This window comes from Bemisia tabaci, chromosome 8, assembly GCF_918797505.1.
Source record: "Bemisia tabaci chromosome 8, PGI_BMITA_v3".
In the NCBI taxonomy this organism is placed as follows: Eukaryota; Metazoa; Arthropoda; class Insecta; order Hemiptera; family Aleyrodidae; genus Bemisia; species Bemisia tabaci.
In genome coordinates, this window is record NC_092800.1 from 41,259,033 (window position 1) to 41,282,879 (window position 23,847).

Consider the following 23,847-nt stretch of genomic DNA (forward strand, 5'->3'; position numbering starts at 1 on the left):
TGAAACGGAATTTGTTCAAGAAGCGGAAACTTCGTTTATTTCAATCGTTACACCGATATTTTTATATTTTACTCGTCATCGAGCATCAATTAGGAGGACAGCGGGTTGATTGTTAAAATTGATAGACAAAGCTATAGACAAAGAAGACAAAATGGATATGTAGAGATCCTATCGGTAGAAGCGGGTGTTTGCAATGGACAAAAGAGGTAAGTAATAGACTGACTAACGGAAACCCATAAGAGACCCTTTAGTTAGTCCATCATTTGTCCCCTTATGTAGTCTATAAGAACCCCCCATTTCGACCAAAAGGATCGCTCCATACTCCTTATGTCTTCTTCCTCTATCGATTTGTCTTTCAATGTCAACAATCAGCCCGCAGGACTCAATGATACGTGTAACTGGCCCATTCAAGCCTTGCCCTCTCAATCATGAGCCTGAAGTTTCAGCCGTTCACACGTACTCATGATATTTAAGTTCTTCCGCGTTGAAAACCCTGACTTCTGGAAAGCGATTGAGAGGTTTCGCGAAGCGCTCACGAACTGGGCTAAGCACCACGCGCGCGTTGCACTCTGCACTCGCGCTTCCATCGAGAAACCTCTCGTTGACAGACTCAAGATGAAGGAACTCGCGACAAAATTTTATCGAGTCGCATTCCGGTGCATCGATCATGGCAGCGCCAAATAGAGCGCAGTCGCTCGGCAAGGTCGTTAATCATACATCGTGAAAACGGGAGAAAACATCTTCGACAGATGTATTTCTGTGCTCCGCACATTTTGTGACGTGTAACAGTTGCCGTTCATCGACTATACATGGCGCCGTACGCATACGCTGAGAAGCTTGCAGATATCGCCATTCCTTGACTAATTTTGTGGCTACGTCATTCCTTCGATATTCGACATATCGTTTTGCGATGGTTCCAAATAGACCATAACCTCACGTCCAAAATGTTTGTATTTTTTTTGCATTGGAATACCGGATATCTAGTTAATACTTGGTAAAAATTGTAAACCAAACTCCTCCATGTGTATAATATCTCGGCAATATTCGTGCCATAAAGAATTTAGCAACTGAAAGCCAATACTCTCGGTTTCGCCTTTTTAAATCCGGTGAAACTGCCGAAAATTGTCCACATTTTTCCATGCTTTCGATAATTTTTCCGGTAGCCGGAACTGAAAATCTCGGTTTTGCTGCCGAGCTTTCCGGAATGGGAATTTAGCCCAATTTGTTTACAAGTTTAGAAATGTTCGAACGAACCCTTGTCGGCAAGTTATCGATAAACGCCGAAAAGAACGCAACCAATTGCAAGACGTGAGTGATCGATTATGGACATTTCCCTCTTTGATGCTATGGTGAAGAATTGATTATTAAGGTGTTCGTTGCGAACACCCTCGTTGATCGATCCTTTCCATGGGTTTAAATCGCAGTTCAATCGATATGTCGCAAAGCACGCCACACCACGGGCCGCAACCGTTGGAGACGGGCGGTATCAGAGCTGCGCGGATCTCGAGTCGAGGCATTTTTGTCTCGTATGCGTCGGTTGAGTTTCTGAGCCCGTAAAACTGATTTGTTGACAACAGCTGATATTTCCACCTTTGAACATATTCCGATAGCTATCAGAGGTAGTCTTAAAGGAACTGTCTCGATAGCTTACCGAAAACTGATATCACACCCGTCACCTTGCTCCAGACCACCGTAAAGCTTTATTTTATTGATTTTGAGAATCTGAGAATGCGTCAATCTAAATATTGTCGGTCGAAAAATATAGCGTGCAAAATTATCCATCCAAGCACTGAAAAAGGACTACAAAAAAGTATAAAATGTAAATTTTTCTGCCTTATATGCAATAAAATTCGAATACTTTTTATAGGTGGTACCCCGTAAACTTAAAGTCACAGGCTGTGACTCACAACATTCTGCACCCATAACAATATCGTATATCGCGTGTTTTATTACGGAACAAAAACAGCGACGACCAAGTTATTTCCACGTGACAGTAATATACTTTTTTCATCAGCATAAAACACGTGTTCGTATGATCCGGTCGTTTTCCACCGCTTTCGTTCTGCTGAGAAAACGCCACGAACCAGCAGCTCCAGGAGGTAAGCATGACCAATCAGAGGGAGGAGAATACGACCAGGAACTTTAGAACTCGTAAAATTAAGAAAAAGAATTCAAAACGGATTACGGCGGCTAACAGTTTTTTATTCTTCGAAACTATACGTTTTACATGTGATTTGTGGGAAAAGGGGTGGGGGGGGGGGTTATGTGGGCGATATTATCTCAAGCCCACACTTTAGAAAATTAAGGTAATTCGATGTCCGCCTGGATGTGGCAGGGCAACATCGTAGTTCAAAATTTGCCGGGAAGTTCCGTTCAATTACCACGGAACTCGCGCGGGTAATGATTCTTTGGCTTCGTTTCAGGTCATATATTCCATTTATGACCGTCATTGACCGGCAGCGTGGCAGGAGATTATGAACCCGTGAGTTTCCTCGTCTGCTAACAACTCAATAGCTCTTCCAGACGCGCGCGAAAATGAGGCAAAAACCTAATGACATCATTCCGTGTCTCCTCCTGACCTTTCACTTTCTGTCTTTTCCACTACCACGCTTCATCTTTCGCATTTGGATTACAGTTTGCAATGAAGAACCACTATATCTGGCTCTCCCGTAAGAGCACATATCTGCAAAGGAAAACTAATGGCATGTATGCTGTTTCTAAAATGGGCCAGAAATAGTGGTTCCTTATTGCAAAATGTAATCCATTTATTCGTGACGGTGCATCATGTGTTGTTGCTTGAAGAGTGTGTTATGGTTGTATAGGCGAGAATTTGAATATTTCTCCTACACTGGAAAAAAAAACGCATTGGATCTAGAGTCCAGACTCTTAAAAACATCGACAAGAAAAAGTACTCTTGATTCAATCAGAATCTAGCTTAAATCAAGAACCAAGCCTCTTAATTTAAGCGGATTTCGTTTTGATTCAAGCAAAAATCCGATTGAATCAAGAGTATTTTTTCTTGTCAATTTTTTCAAGAATTTGGACTCTAGATCCAATGTGTTTTTTTCCCAGTGTAGGCACTCATTTCATCAAAATTTCTTTCCCGTGCGTTTGATACAATTTAGGAATATAGAAGACAAGCGCAAACTCTTCAAAAGACCTGTAGCAAAAAAATTTCCCGTTGTGTGATTCGTTTTCCTCGGGAAATTTTGCAGTGGAAACTTGCGAGATGCCTTAATGGGCCTGTTGCAAACTTTTGCTAGAGCAGAATGAAGAGTTGTTTCTTATAGATAATGCCTCAAAAATCACGATGAGCGCATCGGCAAAGTCTGAAATGCACTCATAAATTCACAATCTGCGTAAGAAAATTGCGTTATTTTGAGCTTCCCGCTTCAAAAACGATACCACTGCACAGGTGAACATTTTGTTAGAGGAGTCGCTCCATCGTCGGCAATATTCATCATGGCCGACGCTTGCGCAGTTCCTCGCGTAATTCAAGGAGAGTTCAAGGTCAATTAAGGCGGGCGAGGAAAATATGAACGTAAACACGCCGATTGTTATGTGGTTTAATCCTGTTCAGGTGTTATCTCGTCCCATCACACGTGTTTTGGCGGACTGGCGTCGGCCATGATGAGTATTGCCGCCAATGGAACGACTCCTCTAACAAAATGTTCACCTGTACCGTAGTATCGTTTTCGAAGCGGGAAGCTCAAAAAACCGCAAATTTCTTACGCAGATTGTGAAGTTATGAGTGAATTTCAGACTTTGCCGATGCGCTCATCGTGATTTTTAGGGCATTATCTGTAAGAAACAACTCTTAGTTTTGCTCTAGCAAAAGTTTGCAACAGGCCCATTCACACCTTGTCTGGAGGCCCATTCAGGAACGCTCCCAGGAGACTTGGACGCGGGGTAGAAAAGTAAGCGATTCAACTTTTGGTGTCTCGCATACAAAACGGAAGAGTAATCTGTTTAAGAGTATGATATTAAATGGAAAAATTTGCTCATCAGTTTCCCTGTCGTTTTTATCCCGAAATTTCTTGATTAAATAGAATTTCCGTTGAACTTGTGAATATTTTTCTTCTGATTTTCTAAAGCAATTTATTCGCAATTGATCCGCAGTATGTGAAAATTGCAAAGAGAAATATTCCATAAATTCTCTAACAAACAAATATTTTATCAGTGGAAATTCAGCAACAACCAAATGTTCTTTCGGCATTTTTCGTCAGCACAGCAGAATAGACCCTCCCAACTGTGGCGATTCTTGAAAGTTACCAACACTGTTTCCCCTGTATTTAACTGTATGTAAAACAATCGATTCTAGCGATGATGCAGCCTGTTGCATCTAGAATCGATAAATTCAATAGATTTAAAGGGCGTTTCAACAGTGTTGTCAACTTGCTGGAATCGCCACTGCTTTCCAAGGATAGGAGTCGTTAAAGAGCGATATCAGTGGCGTGGCGTGTTTTGCGATACATCGATTGATCTGCTATTTACACCTATGGAAAAGGATCGATAAACTGGGTGTTCGCAACATGCACCTTAATAATCGATTCTCCACCATGGCTTCAAATCAGAAGATATCGATAATTGATCAATCACGCCTCGCCACTGGGCACAATGTAGACAACACCTTAATCGAATCGCATTTAGCAAAAAGGAACCAGCGCAGTTACAGCGTCTTCAACATTGTGCAACTTCTTCTCTTCTTTTAAAAATACTTGATACATGTATGTTGTATAGTATTAAAATTTACAAAATTATTTTCCTTTGAAATTAACAATTTTTTGGTGGGAAACGAAAACCATTTGCTTTTCTGGGAGATTTTTAGATAATTATTAAGAAGCACCTTCTGATCTCCTCCTTCACCCCTTGCCTGATGATCCCATCTATTCCCATCTATTGCACTGGAAAAAACACAATGGATCCAGAGTCCAGACTCTTAAAAACATCGACAAGAAAAAATACTCTTGATTCAATCGGATTTTTGCTTAGATCAAGAACCAAGCCTCTTAATTTGAGCGAATTTCCTTTTGATTTGAGCTTAAATCTGATTGAATCAAGAGTATTTTTTTCCTGTCAATGTTTTCAAGAGTCTGGACTCTAGATCCAATGAGCTTTTTTTTCCCCAGTGTGTCTGATGATCTCTGGAAGGATAGGGGGCAATGGCAATTGGGCGTCGCAGAGCGCGAGGCTGCGCTGTGAAAGCGACTTATACAACATTGTAATCACGCTGGTCCTTTTTTGTTAAATGTAATCCAATTACAAACGTTAGTAAACCCTCTGGACCTCCTCAAAGAAAGCAGCTATTTCCGATTAGAGCATGGCTATAATCAAACACGTGTAAACCATATGGGCTTCCTTAAAGAGCAGTTTTATCTGAAATACGACCAAAACAACGGCTCGGAGTTCGTTCTTGGTGGTGTGGACGCAACATTTGCGAGGGATTCAGGGGGATTAGCCGGTGAGTTCGACAGCGATGGGTGAAAATGAGACAGCTACTGGCTAAAGCGATCCGAGCTGCTCTGTAATTACGATCTAAGCAGCAGGAGGCAACCGGCCGCGTCTGTGGTCCACGCCACTCAAAGCCAACGAGGTACTCAACTCAGCTCAACGGTTATCCATTCGCAATAAAGACTGATCTTCGAGTCTGCCTCCATTTCATTAATCCCCTTCCGGGAGGGTCAACAATGGAGTTCTTGCGCGCGGTGAGGAGTTTCGATTGAGCCATTCTATCTGTGAAATGTCGTGAATATCCCTGCTAAAAATTGGCGATAAGAACTGCGTTTCAAAATACCATAGGAATTCTTATAGCCGGCTAAAGAAGGCTACAGAAAATCATATAGCTGGCTGTAGAATGCGGAGAAAATCATACGGCCGGGCTATACGAAGCGATAAAAAAATTATGCAGCTGGGCTATAGTTCCTATCGCCGGCCTTTACACTTTATCGCCTGGCTGTTGCTTTTTCGCCATCGTTTATAAAAGGCTATAAGAAATTGTGTAGAAATTCGTGTGCTTTGGAAATCATTAGGTTTGATACGGAACCACGTTCATATTTACAAAACACACGTTATATTTTCCTTTGATACATATTTTTTTTCATCAATTAAAACGAGAATAATCCATACAGGATGTGCAAACATTTCAAAATCATGAGTTGAATAACGCTGACTCCGCCAGATTAAATATTAGAGCCTAACACAAAGCGGAGCGGCGACGCACTGGCGCCTACAAACCTAACAGGGATACTTCACGCATTGCGCAACGCGTGAAGTATCCCGTTAGGTTTGTAGGCGCCAATGCGTGTTTCGCGCTGGCTGCCCGCCTGCCACGGCGCTTGAAGCAACTATTTCACACCAGAGGTATTGCACAGTATCATACGAAACTGAAGGCGCTCTAATATATTAGTAATGGCAGGCATCCATCAAAAGTACGGAGCTTTCCTCGCAAAATAAATCAAGATACTACGGCCCAAAAAGAGAGCAGTATTCCAAAAACTCACTAAGTCCTAGCATCCGTAATTAGTAACGTTTAGCATACACTTTATCGCCTGGCTGTTGCGTAATCGCCATCGGCTATAAAAGGCTATAAGAAATTGTGTAGCCGGCTATAGAAGCTATTGGAAATCTTACAGCCGGCTGTAGATCTATGGTATTTTGGAACACAGATTCTACTGCCAATTTTTACCAGGGATGTCGTGGACAAATAGTCGAACCAGCGCGTTGATTATTGAAATTGATGGACAAAGCAATAGAAAAAGAAGACAAAAGAGGTAAGAAGGGATCCCATTAGTGGAAGCGGGTGGTCGCAATGGACGAAGGAGGTAGGTAATAGACTAACTAACGGGAACCTACGAGGAACCCTATAGTCAGTCCGTCATTTTCTCCCTTTGTCTATAGGAGCCACCCATTTCAACCGACAGGATCGCTCCATACTCCCTATGTCTGCTTAGTCTATCGCTTTGTCTGTCAATTTGGGTAATAAGCCCAAAGTTTGATTTATTTTTCTAATTTCAGACATAATAATTCATTGTTTATGTAGGAAAGGATTCGCTATAAAATTTGCAACGTACAATAATATTTCAAGCCATATTTCTAGAAAGAATATTCATCTGGAAGATTGCTGCATAGAATAAAACGTTTTTCTCTATTTTTAAGTGAACCCATGTCCCATGTAAAACAGAAATATACTCACCAAGCACGATAAAGGAGACGAAGTCCAAGTATTCCCTCGATCAGATTCGCCAAATTAGTTAAATACGGCAACTGCAAACAAAGAAGACAAACAATAATAAATCAAACTCCGCATTCGTTTGGAAAATGTATCTTGCAACATAAAATTCTCACACATTCGTATTCGAACAAAAATTGTCCGATATATATTTTATTTAGTCGATTGCTTGAAATCAGGGATATCGACGGTGTAAGTCGGCACTCGGCAATCACATAACTCGTTTGCGGTGTCTGAAAATCTCCGCCTCTATGTTATTTTTTTAGAGGAGAACAAATTGACATGATTTCTTGAAGTTTTGCAGAATTTTCTTCGCATAGAGAAGAAAAATCACTGGAGTTTTAAAGAATGGCCGTTGAGTAGTTTTTCGTTTAAAAAATAAAGTGTGATAGGAAGTCTGCGACGTCGCAAATCGAGTTCTGTGATTGCCGACTTACACCGTCGATATGTCCTTACGCTGGGCTATGTGCACTACCCTACTAAAAAGAGCACAGTGTATCGGGAGAAAATAGGTATGCACTTCGTTTTATTTTAAAGTTTTTCTGTACGCATTTAAAGGAACAACATTTTTCAAAATTAACGACAAAAATTGAAATATTCAATGGCGAGAAATAAAGACCATGAGACCGGCCCAGAAGACACTATGTCATTGAACTATCATTTGAGATCAATTTTCTCTTAGCATCCGTCCCACCAAAAGCTTTTTTAAGCATTGAGATTTTCTTCAGCAAAGTAGTATGGCTCTGGCTACGCAAGGAAAGTTTTCTAAGTAATTTTTCATTTGGTCAAAAAAAACCTCACATGGTGGGATGGGGATACGAGTACAATCAGGCTTAACTTTACTCTCTTTTAAAAATAAAAATAAATACAATTTTTAAAAAAATGCAGCTGAACCTGCACACTTCAGCTCACGTGATGGGAAGGCATGGTTTCATACGTGATACACTAATGCAGTGAGACCGAATGTTTACCTCGCAAGTTATACGACCTCTAGGGAGTGAGCATATTATGCCAGATCCAATTGCCTGAGCGTCGAAATAAATCGCGGCGGTTGCATCGATTGCATCGAAAGTTGAGCGGTCAACAGACCGTTGAACCAGTGCGGCTGCGTGTTGACTGTTGAGGTTCTCTGTGCAGGCTATTGAACGCTGAGTTGCCAGCAACTCGAAAATTAACCTGAAATATCTCAGGAGCCTGCACTTAAACATGAAGCGAGAATCCCAATAGTTCTCAGGATCGAGGATGGCCAATACGCTCTCTCCGAATCAGAAACTATAACCTCTTTGGTTCTCACTTTAAAAACTAAAGCTGCAGTATAGAAATTACTAATAGTTGCTTGCTTTTTTAGCACCATAAATGATGTGAGTTTTAGTGCCAACGGGTGATTAAACTACGGATGCAGCATAGTATGAATTTCATTGATTATGTACGAGTTACGGTTGGAGTCAGTGGCATGGCGTGCTTTGCGGTAGATCGATTGATCTGCCATTTAAACCTATAGAAAATAATCGAAAAACAGGGTGTTCGCAAGGACAGCTTAATATTCGATTCTTTACCACAGCTTCAAATGGGGAAATATCGATAATCGATCATTCACACCTCGCCACTGGTTGGAGTGTTTACAGTCATAAAACGGTGCATGTGAACTCAACTTCAGGCAAAATCGACCACGGTGTGGAGTACATTTGAACATATTCAAGTGAAAAGATATTATATCTATAATAATACCTAAGATACACAAGAATACATGCATGTCAGAGATCATGTCACAATAGATATAGTTCCTCTTGATTTAAAAGCGCCCATCTCGCTTTGTGTAACATCCTAGCGCGCAGGGGTTGGATTGAACGACCCCTCTTACGAAATGTTCACCTGTGCTGTTGTGTCGTGTTTGAAGCGGGAAGCTTAAAAAACGCATAATTCTCAGGCAGATTCTGAGGATAGGAGTGTGTCTCAAACTTTCACAGCGTGATTTTGGAACCATTTTCTATAAGTATCAACTCTTCTTCTTGATAAGGTAGCTGGAGTTTGCTTTGGCTCACCAGAGTTCTGGTGAATACTACAATAATTCGGGTTATTTTCACTAAATACACTGAAAAAAAAATTCTCGAAGTTTTTACCACGGTCCGTTGGTACCTTTACCATCTCACTTTTTTTACCAAGTATTGGTAATTTTACAAAGACAGACTGGTTAGCTTACCTAAAAACCGGTATTTTTACTGTTTTTTCAGGTAAGAATACCACTTTTATTGGTAATCAATTCCCGGTCTCTTTGCCATTTTATCTCGGTGATTCTACCACAGTCGATAAAAAATATTGGTGTTTCTACCAAGGTCCAGTAAAATTACCGAGAAAGTTCAATAATTTTACCTATTCCATAAATGGTAACTTTACCGAGAAAAAACTGGGATCAAATAGAACCCTGAATTCTTGGTAATTTTACCCTTTTCTTAGTAAATACGCCGATATTTTTTTTTCAGCGTGTGTGAAAAAGAGGAAGTTGATCCATAGTCAATATTACCTTACTTTTTTTTCAGTGTATAGGATAAAAGCTCTTTTTTGAAAACATGTTTTTCCGACGGCGACCCGACATCGGTGGATGGAGCGCGTGAGTGAAGATTTCCATTTCGTTCATCCTGCGCGCGAGGCCTTTTCCCGCGGTGCCCCCTCCGGCCCCCACCCTGCCCCCTCGTGGTCCCCCGTGGTCCCGTGGGACACTCCTCAATTTCCCTCGCTTCTTAATTACCGGTTGTGAGCCTTTATTTAATTGGATTAAACTCCTAACTCTTAAACGGCAAGCGACGGCCCGGTATAATTACGGTCGTCAACCGATAGATAGCGCGGGGGAAGGAATTGCCACATGGTGAAAAAACGATGATATATCGTGTGGAAAGCGCACCGGGAAAAAGAAATATCGGTAAAATTACCACCTCTTATTGCCGGAATTCCAAAAGGTTTTAACCATCTTCCGGTAAGTTTATCAAGTTTTCCTAGTTCGGTAAGAAACTCGGCAAACTAACCAAGAACACGCTAAAATCATCGGAACCTCCGCAATCGCAAATCATTGGAAAGCGCGGTGCTTTCACGGCGTTTTCTCGGAAGAAAAAGGGGGGCTCTGAATGCGGTTTATTTTCAACTTTTCCAACTTTAGGTGGATCCTCAGCTTTTGCCCAATGAATTCTGGATACGATCGATATATCCCAAATTTTAACTTTTAGGTGAATCATTTCGGGAAAATCTAAATTCCAATCCGTAGAAAACTCATTGAAGAATATACGTGCCAAAAATCATCCTGCAAAATCTTAAAACAAAGTCAAAAGTACTGTTTCCACTTAACCATCGATATCGATACATTGAATTCGGTAGCAAAATGGAATCAGTACTTTAGACTATATTTCGAGATTTAGGAGGATGATTTTCGGAATGTTCATTCGTCAATGAGTTATCTACAGACTGAAATTTAGATTTCCGTGAAAGTAGTTCATCTAAAGGTTAAAATTTCGGATATATCAATCGTACCCAGAATGCATTGCGCAAAATCTAAAGAACCTGAAACTTTTGTATGAAGTCATGTTTTATTTTTTTGAACCAAACGACACATCGAACCACTATCGAATGCGATCGATCAAGAGTACACCCACGATGGAGCAGAAATCCAGGGTTCGGAGCACCACGTGGCAACGCGGAAGGGGGCTAGGGGCGCATAGCATGAGCATCTCAGTTTGTGATTACCACGACCATTGGACTTGTAATAGCCACTACTCAGAGCTGAAGCTACGAGCGTCCACGCACAAGTCAGCATTGAGCAGTGAGCACTAGGGACGTTTCTATCCTGGCCCTCTCCCCCGGACGGCGAGGCTTCGATGCCTTTAATATATTCCGCAGCTTGGACAATCTGCAATGAGCAGTGGACCATCAGCGGCCATCCACCTGTCTTGAGTCTCCTCACACGGAGACCTCGCTGTTGCCCATCAGCAACTTTACCTACTGGGGCAAAAAAATTGAGGTAGGATAATGGCGGGTATGGCAGAAATTCTCGATTTTTTCAAAATTGCTAAAAGCGCGTTGGTTCTCCTATGCTAAATGCAATCCCAAAAGGCTCCTTGCGTCAGCAGAGAGGAGATTCGTGGGATAGGATACACTGGGAAAAAAACACATTGGATCTAGAGTCCAAACTCTTAAAAACATCGACAGTAAAAAATACTCTTGATTCAATCAGATTTAAGCTTAAATCAAAAGGAAATCCGCTCAAATTATGAGGCTTGGTTCTTTTAGAGAGTATTTTTTCTTGTCAATGTTTTCAAGAGTCTGGACTCTAGATCCAATGTGTTTTTTTCCAGTGTAAAGAATCAAGTGTCGTTTTTTGCTTCTCTTTGATAGAAGTAGATTTTCTTAAAAATGTGTCTCCATACACTGACAAAAAGCCCTTCTCCCTCTCATATTTGGTTCTTTTTTCGCAAATACATCCTCTTCAAATCTCAAATTCTGTCAGGGTTCTGATTTCTGGTTGATTTTTCGGTTTTATTTCTGATATTAATGCACAATATATAGGACTATGAAGACTTTTAAAATAGTCCTTAAGAGCACAGCTCGGGTGAAAATCCCGACTTTTTTCTACTCTCTATTCGATAAAGTCATTCGGATTATAGTAATACTCTTTTCACGGAAAGAGAAAAGTTGAATATATCCTTTCTAGAGGAGTTTTTGGCATAGGTGGATAAGGGGGGTGAAGTGGATGCACATCTCTTCCTCTTCCTCCCGGTTGCCCGGCAAAAGGAGGAAGGCAGAGGGAAGAATGAAGAGAGGAGGAAGAAATAGAGGAGAAAAAGGGAGGATGTGCAGATTTGGTCACTATTCATGACAAAATTGACTCGAACTGCATATTAAATGTTCAAAACTTTCGAAAATTGACTGGGGAAAGCTCCAAGGCCCCCCTTCCACCCCCCGTTCGTAAGTTCTGGAACCGCACTGAAAAAAATCTTACGGGTTATATAGAAATGCCGACAGTTCCGTTCTCACAACCAGAGACCGAAAGTTCCGGGTGCTGGATTCGTAGCTTCGACTGCGCGGGGTGCTACACCCGGAATTTTCGGCCTCCGAGCCCGACTCGCGGACAGTATGTCTTGTAATACCCGTACGCGGGGAAAAAAACTTCGTGCATGGGACCCGAAGTTTACGTCATATGGATCTCTGAAGTTTTCGGATTGAGCATCTGAACACTCTAGGTCCAGCTGCTGAGGTTTGGATCACACATCTGAAACTTCAGTTCTTACATCTGAAGTACTTCGGTTATCACATCCAAAAAACTTCGGTTCTCACATCCGAAAATGTTCGGTTCTCACATGTGAAGTACTTCAGGTGTGAGAACTGAAGTTTCAGATGTGTGATCTGGACCTCGACAGCTAGACCTAAAGTGCTCAGATGATCAATCCGAAAACTTCAGAGATCCATATGACCTAAACTTCGGGTCCCACGCACGAGTTTTTTTTCTCCGTGTAAGTATGGCTTCCACGACCGGAGTTTTTTTTCAGTCCGCTCATGGTTTTTGGCGAAGGAGGTGAAAATGAGAGTGTCCAGACTTTCTTGACTGCCCTCCTTTTACCGCGTGCTCCCGCGTGCGATGGAGGCCAACAGCCGCGGAATATGAGTCGCCATAAATGCGGCAACGCAAAATCAAAGTCCCGAGGCAGGGTGCAGTGTTTTGTGGTTTCAAATTACAAGCACACACGTATATCCAGGCGAGAATGACTGAAAGCTGGTGCTGCAACTTTCGCCGTTGTTTTGCGCGTGTGCCGCCAACCCCCCCCCCCCCCCACCCTATTTCTGGGATTACTCGTTGAAACAGATGATCTATATAGTCCTGGGCAACGCACTCATAGCCTACTCCAGTGGGTTAGAGCCTAATCAGCCATGTTGCAACATTTTTAGTATCATGCAACATTAATAATTGATTCACTCAGCAAATATATACTGATTTTGAGAAGTATATCAGTCATTCCTAGAGTCCCTTTATACTGAGAGTAAAGACAATGTGAATCCATTTCTGATTGGTTACCGTATTTTAGGCCTTCACAGTGTCACAAACGGGAATAAAGATCACAGTTTCACCAATTGCAATGATTATAAATTGGAATGGACCGGGACATTGGGGGTACGGCAAGGAGCAAACGGAATGAGGGAGGGAACGGAGATAGGAATTCGGGAATGGGTTGATCAGAGATTACAAAAAACGTCCAACTTGTGTAATCTTTATTCCCGTTTGTGACATCCATGAGCCGCATTGTCTTAACTCTCTCTAAAGGGACTCTAGTCATTCCTACACGAAATTTTAATTAATGATGGTTCCAACCATTAAAAATTATATTTTCACCATTGATTCGTATATTTCCCAGTTTGTGAAAAGAATATACCTTTATCACTGACTTTGACTAGGACTAATTGTAAGTATATGCAAAACATGCCTACTGCAGATATCAGAATTGTATACATTTTACCCTCAGTTCGAGGTAGAAGTAGGATGAATAGGAACAAAAATGTTTAGCTTTGGCTTTTTTCAGAAAGCACATATCTGCTAATAACTTTCTCATTTAGAATAATTGTAATTACTTATCATGATTGCGTGTACCTGATCCCTCTTTGATGAGCGGTACTATTTTACAAGTATTTCCATCAGATACTATACGGATGAAATGTGCTACTGAAGTAACTAGTCGTTAAGAGAGGTGGTATAGACACTTCAGAGTAGAAGATACCCTATTTAATTCGTTATGGGTGGGCTCAAAGGCCTTTGAATTGAATTGTTAAAGGTTTTGATTTTTAGCTCATTGCAGAGGCAATACCTAATCTGCTACTGATTATTTTCCCGTTTATCACCATTAAACACGTTGAATGCTGTAAAAGATCATGATAAGATACGAAAGAATTATAGTAAACCACTTTTCGGCCTGATATCTAATGCATCAGGCGTAACTTCCTGTAAAGTTGCATTAGCTTGAAAACAATTTTGGCGGTAAATTAGGGAAATCTGTAGCCAAGCACCTAGTCTGAATAATAATTGGACGTATTTCTGCCAAACGGAACTATGTGCATGATGACGTGAACCCTGTTATGCATGTAATCTTATGGGTCTCCGGGCTCATGTCTTAATGCTTATAGTTCCGTTTGGCAGAAATAGTCCAATTATTTACCTACTAAATGTGAATTATTTCGAAGTTTTAAGGCCAATATGCGGAATTGCGGCATTTTTTACAGCGCGCACGGGCGCTCTGCAACACCTAATCGCCATTTTTGTCTATCGACCCGGAAGTCATCTGGTAAATGGTATCTTGTAATTTCATCTTGAATGCCACCTATATCCACGATTTTGCTGAATGTCTCCTAGATCTCCTCCCGAGAGGAACCCAATTTAGAGCCTTCTTTGGCAAACTGTCATCCGCCATTCGTTAAACATGACCATACCAGATAAGCTGTTCGGTCATATTATGTCTTAAGTTGCACATTTTCCAATTAAAATACTAATTTATTGGCAACAATTGGCATCAATGTAAGGATGTTTGCGCCTCCCTCTAGCACTGACACTCCTCCAAGCCTTATTCATGCGCAAGTCCGTGATCAAATCTGCACCTTTCGCTAGCTTCCTCCTCGGTACGAAATTGCCTGCAGAGAACTGAAAAGTGCAAACTTTGACAAGAGCTTGATTACTTTTGTTCTGGTGCGATCTAATCAAATCACTGTGGGTGGAAATGTACTGAGGTTGAGACCAGAAATACGATTAAAATGGTTCCTTTCCACTTGAGTGAAATATCTGAGGCACGGTATTCCGAGAAAGCCATCAATAAGCATAAAAAACTGAGCGGCAAACAAGTTCCTTCTTTGTAGATTTTAATACAGTCAGAAGATACTCAGTTATCAATTAGAGGAATGGGTTTTTTTTTTTTTTTTTTTTTTTTTTGAAGATTTGCGTTTTAGAATGGTCTGAAGTTCTCCTCATTCCTTAAAGTCAACCTCATATTGATATGCGATGCATTTTTACTCCAAAATTGAGTCGCTAACCATCATTTCAACAAAAATATTAGAGTACAACAATAATAAGTGCTGAGGATGGGGCACAATACCCCGAAATGCTTCCACGTTTTATGTAATTAAATAAAAACATCAAAAAATGCAATGCATTGGCTGTAATATTTCAATGAAGGAGGGAAAAAAGAGGAAAAAATATAGACCCTGGTAAAAATTGGCAGTAGAATCTGTGTTCCAAAATACCATAGACCTACAGCCGGCTGTAAGATTTCCAATAGCATCTATAGCGGCTACACAATCTATATTATACAGCTACAAGCAAAATCTTGGAAGCACTATTTCTGACGAACTGCCGGACCGATAAGGATGATCTTTACATGTATGTCATCTGTAGTTGATGTAGATGTGCAAAAAATTATGAAACCCCGAACTTTTAATGTTGTAGAGCTTTTAAAGCTCATGTCACTTAAGTCCAATGTTAATAGCGTGAGAGATATGTCGTTTCCGCTAGAAACGTCAAGGTGTAGGATTCTACCTGAGTGACTCGAATAAACAATAAAACAATGGAAAAGCTCGTGAAGGGCTCCTCATTCGAAGAGTTGAGGAAAGGTGCATCGCTCAGGGTTCAAGGTTCAAAATCCAAGGTATAAGGTTTTTACTCAATTTTTCCTCATTCTTCCGGCTTCGATTTGTGGCATTGGTCAATTTACTTGATTGCTGAATTTCTATTAATATTTACAGCAGATAAACAGCTGATACAAAGTGAGAAGGCAGGCGCAGCGTCGCGTCGGGACGGACCAAATATTATTAACTCTTAACGGTCGAAATCCGATTTTTTTTTTTTAAATTAAGTATTTAAAAATAACATAATAAATGGAAATTTCTCCAGTAAGTGGACTGTGAAATTATGTACATCCAGCTATTCCTCATCATTTACAAATCTGAGTGATACGTCAAAAATTTTGAAATCGATGCAGCTCGAACACAAAATGGTGTATTAAAATGGAAGAACATTTTTGCCTATACACATGCGTATAGGGCCCGCGAAGCGGGCCTCAGGGCGCGAAGCGCCCTCCCGGGGGTTGGACCGCGTAGCGGTCAGGGGCAGGGCCCCCTAGTTTCTTATAGCCTTTTATAGCCGATGGCGACTAAGCAACAGCCAGGCGATAAAGTGTATGCTAAACGTTACTAATTACGGATGCTAGGACTTAGTGCGTTTTTGGAATACTGCTCTCTTTTTGGGCCGTAGTATCTTGATTTATTTTGCGAGGAAAGCTCCCTACTTTTGATGGATGCCTGCCGTTACTAATATATTAGAGCGCCTTCAGTTTCGTATGATACTGTGCAATACCTCTGGTGTGAAATAGTTGCTTCAAGCGCCGTGGCAGGCGGGCAGCCAGCGCGAAACGCGCATTGGCGCCTACAAACCCTTACAGGGATACTTCACGCGTTGCGCAATGCGTGAAGTATCCCTGTTAGGTTTGTAGGCGCCGGTGCGTCGCCGCTCCGCTTTGTGTTAAGCTCTAATATTTAATCTGGCGGAGTCAGCGTTATTCAACTCATGATTTTGAAATGTTTGCACATCCTGTATGGATTATTCTCATTTTAATTGATGAAAAAAAATGTTTTAAAGGAAAATATAATGTGTGTTTTGTAAATATTAAGGTGGTTCCGTATCAAACTTAATGATTTCCAAAGCACACGAATTTCTACACAATTTCTTATAGCATTTTATAATCGATGGCGAAAAAGCAACAGCCAGGCGATAAAGTGTAAAGCCCAGCTATAGGAACTATAGCCGTTGCATAATTTTTTATCCCTTCGTATAGCCTGGCCGTATGATTTTCTCCGCATTCTACAGCCAGCTATATGATTTTCTGTAGCCTTCTTTAGCCAGCTATAAAAATTCCTATGGTATTTTGAAACGCAGCTCTTATCGCCAATTTTTACCAGGGGAGCTTGATGGAAATTAGTGAGAGACCCTTCAGTTAAACATTTTCACGAAAGTTCATTTTGCACAGCCCCTCACAACATTAAAAAGGGATCCACATAATTTTAACACCGCCTGATGTACCTTCTTCCTCCTCTCTCTCTACAACTCATTTTACTTTTATTTATTGCAAATCTTTAGCAGGTAAAAGGGATGAAATACTCAATTTTCTTCTCAATAATGAAACTTTCATTCTTAATATCCTTTATGAAATCACTCATTCTATACTATTCTAAATCGTTGAAATCATGTGAAGTTGAAAATCTAAACTCTACCTCCCACCCTCCTCCATGTTTGAAATGTATTTGAACCTATTCTTTTCTCGTTTTGGGTGTACTCAAGATATCTCATAGTGCCTGATGATCTCCAGTTGTAGTACAAGAAACGAATCTTTGAGAATACAACTATATATGCACGGAGGATAACGTCTGGCCTACCTTAAGAATTGAAGGCGGTTTTGCAATGTGTATAATTTCTATATCCCTTTCGTGTTGATTCTCTTTCTCTAAATCTTCAGTTAGCGGATCGTTGAAATTGATAGACACAGCTATAGACAAATAAGACTAAAAGGATAGGCAGGGATCCTATTGGTGGTAGTGGGTGTTTGGAATGGCCAAGGAGGGTACGTGATAGACTAACTAACGGCATTTACGAAAGAACCTTTAGTTAGTCCATCATTTACCCTCTTAATCTATAAGAACTACCCAAATTGACCGATAGAATCGCTCTATACTCATTACGTCCTTCTAGTCTATCACTTTGTCTATCAATTTAAACAATCAGCCCGCTGCTTCATCTTTATTCAGTTGTTTCTTCACCAGTGGCGCGGCGTGAATGATCGATTTTCGATATTTCCGCATTTAAAGCCATTGTATAGAATCGATTATTGAGGTGTTCGTTGCGGACACCCTGTTTATCGATCCTTTTCCATGGTTTTAAATGGCAGATCAATCGATACATCACAAAGCACGCCATGCCACTGTTCCTCACGGTTTACCACCTAGCAAGAGCTAATTTTTAAAAGTTGAAAGGGTTCGCGAGGAGAGGGGAACATCGCGAGACTGAATGAAAAATTAAATAAGACATGCCCTAGGGAAAACCCATGGTGGTAGTCAGTGGCGTGGCGTGCTTTGCGATATATCGATTGTTATGCCATTTAAACCTATGGAAAAGGATCGATAAACAGGGTGTTCGCAGCGAACACCTTAATAATCGATTGTTTAGCACAGCTTTAAATGGGGAAATATCGATAGATCGCAAAGCGCGCCACGCCACTGACTACCACCATAGGTTTTCCCTAGGGCATGTCTTATTTAATTTTTCACTCAGTCTCGCGATGTTCCCCTCTCCTCGCGAACCCTTTCAACTTTTAAAAATTAGCTCTTGCTAGGTGGTAAACCGTGAGGAACAGAGGTATGGCGTGCTTTGTGATATATCGATGATCTGCCATTTAAAACCATGGAAAAGGATCGATAAACAGGGTGTCCGCAACGAACACGCCACTGGTGGTAGTTACGAAGGAGTTAAGGATCGATGCGCATGCGCAGATGCGAGGAGAGTGTGCAGAAGAGGCGGATAATGTGGAGGTAATGGGACGGGAGCACCATCGAGGAAGGAGCACGAAAGGCGGCATTCTTCTTCTTTCCGGGAACAGATTAATTCGAGGGGAGGTGCGCTCTCCGATTGACGTCCGTATGCAAATATTATTTCAATTTTTCATTCCAATCCCCCCCCCCCCCCACTCAATCTGATGATTCGAATGATCTGATCGATCCAATCGATAACTGCATTGCCAGATGCTATAAGAAAAAGCGATCCGCGATCAGAAAAATGGACTGATTATATCGTCGCACAGTAGGAAGAGTTAATAGAAGAGGCCCAGCACTGGAAAAAAAACACATTGGATCTAGAGTCCAGACTCTTGAAAACATTGACAAGAAAAAGGACTCTTGATTCAATCAGATTTAAGCTTAAATTAAAAGGAAATCCGCTCAAATTAAGAGGCTTGGTTCTTGATTTAAGCTTAAATCCGATTGAATCAAGAGTATTTTTTCTTGTCGATGTTTTTAACAGTCTGGACTGAAGATCCAATGTGTTTTTTTCCCAGTACGTAAATGATCGATTGTCGATATATCTCCATTTGAAGACATGGGAAAGAATCGATTATTAAGGTGTTTGTTGCGAACACCGTGTTTATCGATCCTTTTTCCACAGGTTTAAATGGCAGATCAATCGATGTATCGCAAACCACGCCACGCCACTGAAGAGGTCGGACATACAATTTCATATATTTATGTTTATTTAGTTAAAAATTCAATGTCAAGGGATGTTTCTAAAGGGAAATTCACTGGGAAAAAAAACACATTGGATGTAGAGTCCAGACTCTTAAAAACATCGACAAGAAAAAGTACTCTTGATTCAATCAGAATCTAGCTTAAATCAAGAACCAAGCCTCTTAATTTAAGCGGATTTCGTTTTGATTCAAGCAAAAATCCGATTGAATCAAGAGTATTTTTTCTTGTCAATGTTTTCAAGAGTCTGAACTCTAGATCCAAATAAAGCTACTTTTAAACTTTCTTGCATCCTTTTCCGAAAATATAAGCTTTTAAAGTTGCCAGATTTGTCCGACTTCGGTTAAGTGTGCGTCGTTTCCCCCACGAAAGAACGCAACTCCGTTTCAATGTTGCTTTTTCCCTCACAAATTGCACATTGAACAGGAGAATCTTGGGCGTTTCTGACTGAAATTTTCCCTGATTTTCCTTCAGAATTCAATCGAAAATCGGAAAAGTTTTGGATGAAAATACCTTAGGTACACATTTGTAAAATAAATGAATTGAAAACATCCTGTGGTCAGAAAGAAGGAACTAAGCGCATCATTGCCTTCCTCACGAAAGAACGTGACTCTAATTCAATGTTGCTAAATTTTCCCTCGCAAACGGCAAATTGAACAGGAGAATCTTGGGCATTTCTGACTGAAATTTTTCCTGAAGTTCCCTCAGATTTCATGCAAAAATCAGAAAAGCTTTGGATAAAAAATGCATAGGTACATTTTTGTAAAATAAATTAATTGTTCGAGCCAATGGAGATGTTGCATGTGTGAAGAATTTGCGATTTGACTATTGATTCTAATGTAAAAGTTCGCGAGAAACACGATGGTGCCACTGGTTTTCTCTGAAATCAACTTCCAAGCTCAAAAAAGCTCTCAAGTTGAGGCCAAAATGGAGGGGATATCCCACGCTATCCTGAGAGTCCACCTCTACATCAAGACAAACTCTCCATGCAAAGATAGGGAACAAATACATTAGCAGGGTTACCGTGTTTCAGTTCTGGAGTCCCAAATAAAGTGGTAGCCCTGTCAATGTATTGCTCCCTATCTTTGCATGGAGAGTTTGTCTTGATGTAGAGGTGAACTCTCAGGATAGCGTGGATATCCCTCCATTTTGGCCTCAACTTGAGAGCTTTTTTGAGCTTCAAAGTTGATTGCAGAGAAAACCAGAGGCACCATCGTGTTTCCCAGGAACTTTGACATAAGAGTCACCAGTCAAATCGCAAATTCCTCACACATGCAACATCTCCATTATCAAGCATCGTTCATATTAGGTTACTGGTGTAATTGAATTTGATAATTTATGGGTTTAAAGTTCGAAGGACTCCCGTCTCCGAGGTATTCGCGATAGAATTTGTACTTGATGACGTAAAATGTGAAATGTATGCACAAAATGGCTACGAATGTCGAATCGCATCACTTTCTGTTTTCTCACCAGGGCATGGATTCGAGTTGAAGCGAGAAAAGCCGATAGGGTGACTTTCCAACTTGGCGTCGTCGCGACGAAGCGTCGCGGCGCCTCCCTCCTTCCCCGCCCACCAACCGGTTTTCACTTTCAGCGCTCGACGTCTCGTCGCGCGCGGCGTCGCGACCCTCAGCATCATTTGATCGACGTCGCGGAGCGATGAGCAATTCGCGATATCTTCATCGACATTTTTAAGAAATATTTCCATCTGGTGCTGCGAAATGGGTCAGTTGTGTAAGTCCTAGGATCATGTACAGAAGATATAATCCGCTAAATGAGCGTAAAAACTGGTCAACAAATACATTTGTATCAAAATTTGCGAAGAAGTTTTATCTAGACTGTAGTTGAGTGGATCCTTGGCGCTCACTCCAAAAAGGACCTCCATTGTTTCAGATCAGTTCGATTATGCCTGCAAAAATTAAAACTCTCCCCTGAAATCAAGCTTTTCGAAGGGAAAATTCAATTTCCTGGAAAATCTGTGAATCACAACTAAAACTCAAGGTCGTTTTCAGATCTGGGAGATATGAATGCACTCGAGAACTTGCATTGCAAGCACATTCGATTGCTTTTCGTATAACCTCCGAGTTATTAAAGCTCGATACTTCTAAAATTTAGGAGGTCATAAAACCTTTTAAAAATGATGATTTGACCACGAACTTATTTATGCTAGCTCCTACTAAAATTGGTGTGTTTTGTCCGCAGATTATTATATGAGTAATGAAATGGCAAAGAGTGAGAACTAGTTTTTCAAAGAATGTTTAATCAAAATGTCTCATTTTGAAGGAATGTCGCAAAGAATCTGAATATTTCAAACTATAACAGACCGAAAATGTAGAAACCCCCCCCCTCCCTAAGTGGCTCATCCCTCCCACCCACTACTCATGGATCGGCTTGAGATGGTTGAAGGTAAAGGTACCAACTCGATATCAAATAAATTGTCTCGCATGAAGGGCCAATGTTACCGCTTCCCTCTCCCTAAAGTCAGATCCATACTGCTCCCGCAACTGCCCTGATTCCAGCCAATTAGCGGAAAACGCGGTAAAGTCACTGCAAGATGCAGAGTGTGAAAATATCCCAATTAATGCGTTGGAACCGAACTTTCTCCTCCGTAACCCATTGTGCGGCCCTGAAACCGAATTACTTCTCCCCGCGGAAAGCGAAGTGCGGAGTGCTAAGGCCGCAGCCGAAATCGTTGCCCTCTGACGTAAGGACGTATCTCAATGTCTACGTGAGCCCTGCTCTACATATAAACCCATAATTTCTGGGGCTCATGCGGAAAGCAAGATACGCTTTTCGCCACAGGAGAGACGAAATCAGAGAGCGTACCGGAGTGGGCCACTAGTCCGTGCACAGACCGCAGACTACAAACAACTACAAATCTGAGTGAATAAGATTTACAAATTAGAGTGTAACAGAGCGTGCCGTTACCGATGATGAAGATTCACTCAATACTTTCTGTCTATCTCGGTTGGCAGACTGACTCCCGAAACGCTTTGTTGAGGCGAATCCATATCGGGAGCAGGCAAACAGTTGAATATTGAATAAATATTGCTTAAATGCTGATTTTACTTTAGATATTTGGCAGGAAAACCCGATCCGATAATACTATACATGGTAAGAAAAAGTACAGAATCAGGATAGACACTAGGTTACATGGAGTTCTTAGGATCCAAAAAAATGGTGATGACTATAGGTGGGAGCGGGTGAGAAGGGGTTGTCGCCAACCATGGGCGTTTATCCCCTGTTTCACCTGTTACCAACCCACGTAACTCACGTAAGTAACATTAAACATAACATAAACATAAGCATAGTCCGAATTTCTGAATCCTTGCAATTAAGGTCAAAGAGGGACTGGCTTCTCGAAGCGGCCGGGGAAAATTATAATTTCACCGGAATACATACAAGATTGCAAAATCTCTACAATCCTGTGATCCCAGGATTACAAGCTCGTTGTGTGCAGCGTTCGGAAATTGTGTACACTGTAGAGTAGGTTTTGGCAACGACTTGAGCGAGCACCGTGGTATACGCGCAATGCATGATGCGAGTAACGTATCGTGCTGCAGGCGCAATGCATGAAGTATCCTGCAGACTTGAAAGGCGCCATACTAAGCGGGGTGCGCACCGTGCTGCACGCGCAATGCATGAAGTATCATGGGGCCTTGTAAGGCGCTACCATGCGTTTCGCACCGTGCGCGAGCCCCGCGACGGCCGCACTGTGTTTGATATTTTTTTTCCAGCAAACCTGTTTTTTATTGAAGAAAATATGGCGACGTATGGAAGCTCATACGGGGTTCTTCCTCAGCACGGCAGTACTCACTCGCGTCGCGATCTCTGAGTATGGGTAGTAACACAAGAGTACATAAGTTCGGCAGAACACTTTCTTCATGGTTCGATATCTCAGAGTAATATTACACAGAATGGACCACTAGACAAGGTACGAATTTAAGCATTCTGATACATGATTTTTAACCAAGATTTCACGTAGAACACGATTCGCGCAACGAAAGTTACTGAAACCAACTCCTAACGGAGATATTAACATTTTCATTTTACATTGGTCACGAGGAATTCGAACTGCCCGCTCACAAGAAACTCAAAGCTCTTCGTGAGTCAAATCGCGCACTGCAACGGTTTCAGCAAGCTCCTCAATCGAGCAATGTTCATTTCCCACCATGTGTTGTTCAAACTATAAGCAATTTGCTATAGCTGAGCCCAAGCGTCTAGATTGAGGTTGTCAGATTTTAATATCGCAGAGACTGTCATGATAACTTTTAGCGCGCGATGTGAATCACGTAGAGCATTGAGTTTTCATGCGAGCA

The 23,847-nt window shown here is 41.3% G+C and overlaps 1 protein-coding gene across 1 annotated transcript in view; it reads right to left on the minus strand.

Moving 5' to 3' along the window:
- The window catches only part of Sb (serine proteinase stubble), a 183,909-nt gene that overhangs the window by 132,602 nt on the left and 27,460 nt on the right, over positions 1–23,847 (minus strand). Inside the window, exon 3 of the mRNA XM_072303283.1 lies at positions 7,193–7,263. The gene's annotated coding sequence lies outside the window, so the exon portion shown is untranslated. The remainder of the gene's footprint in view (positions 1–7,192; positions 7,264–23,847) is intronic.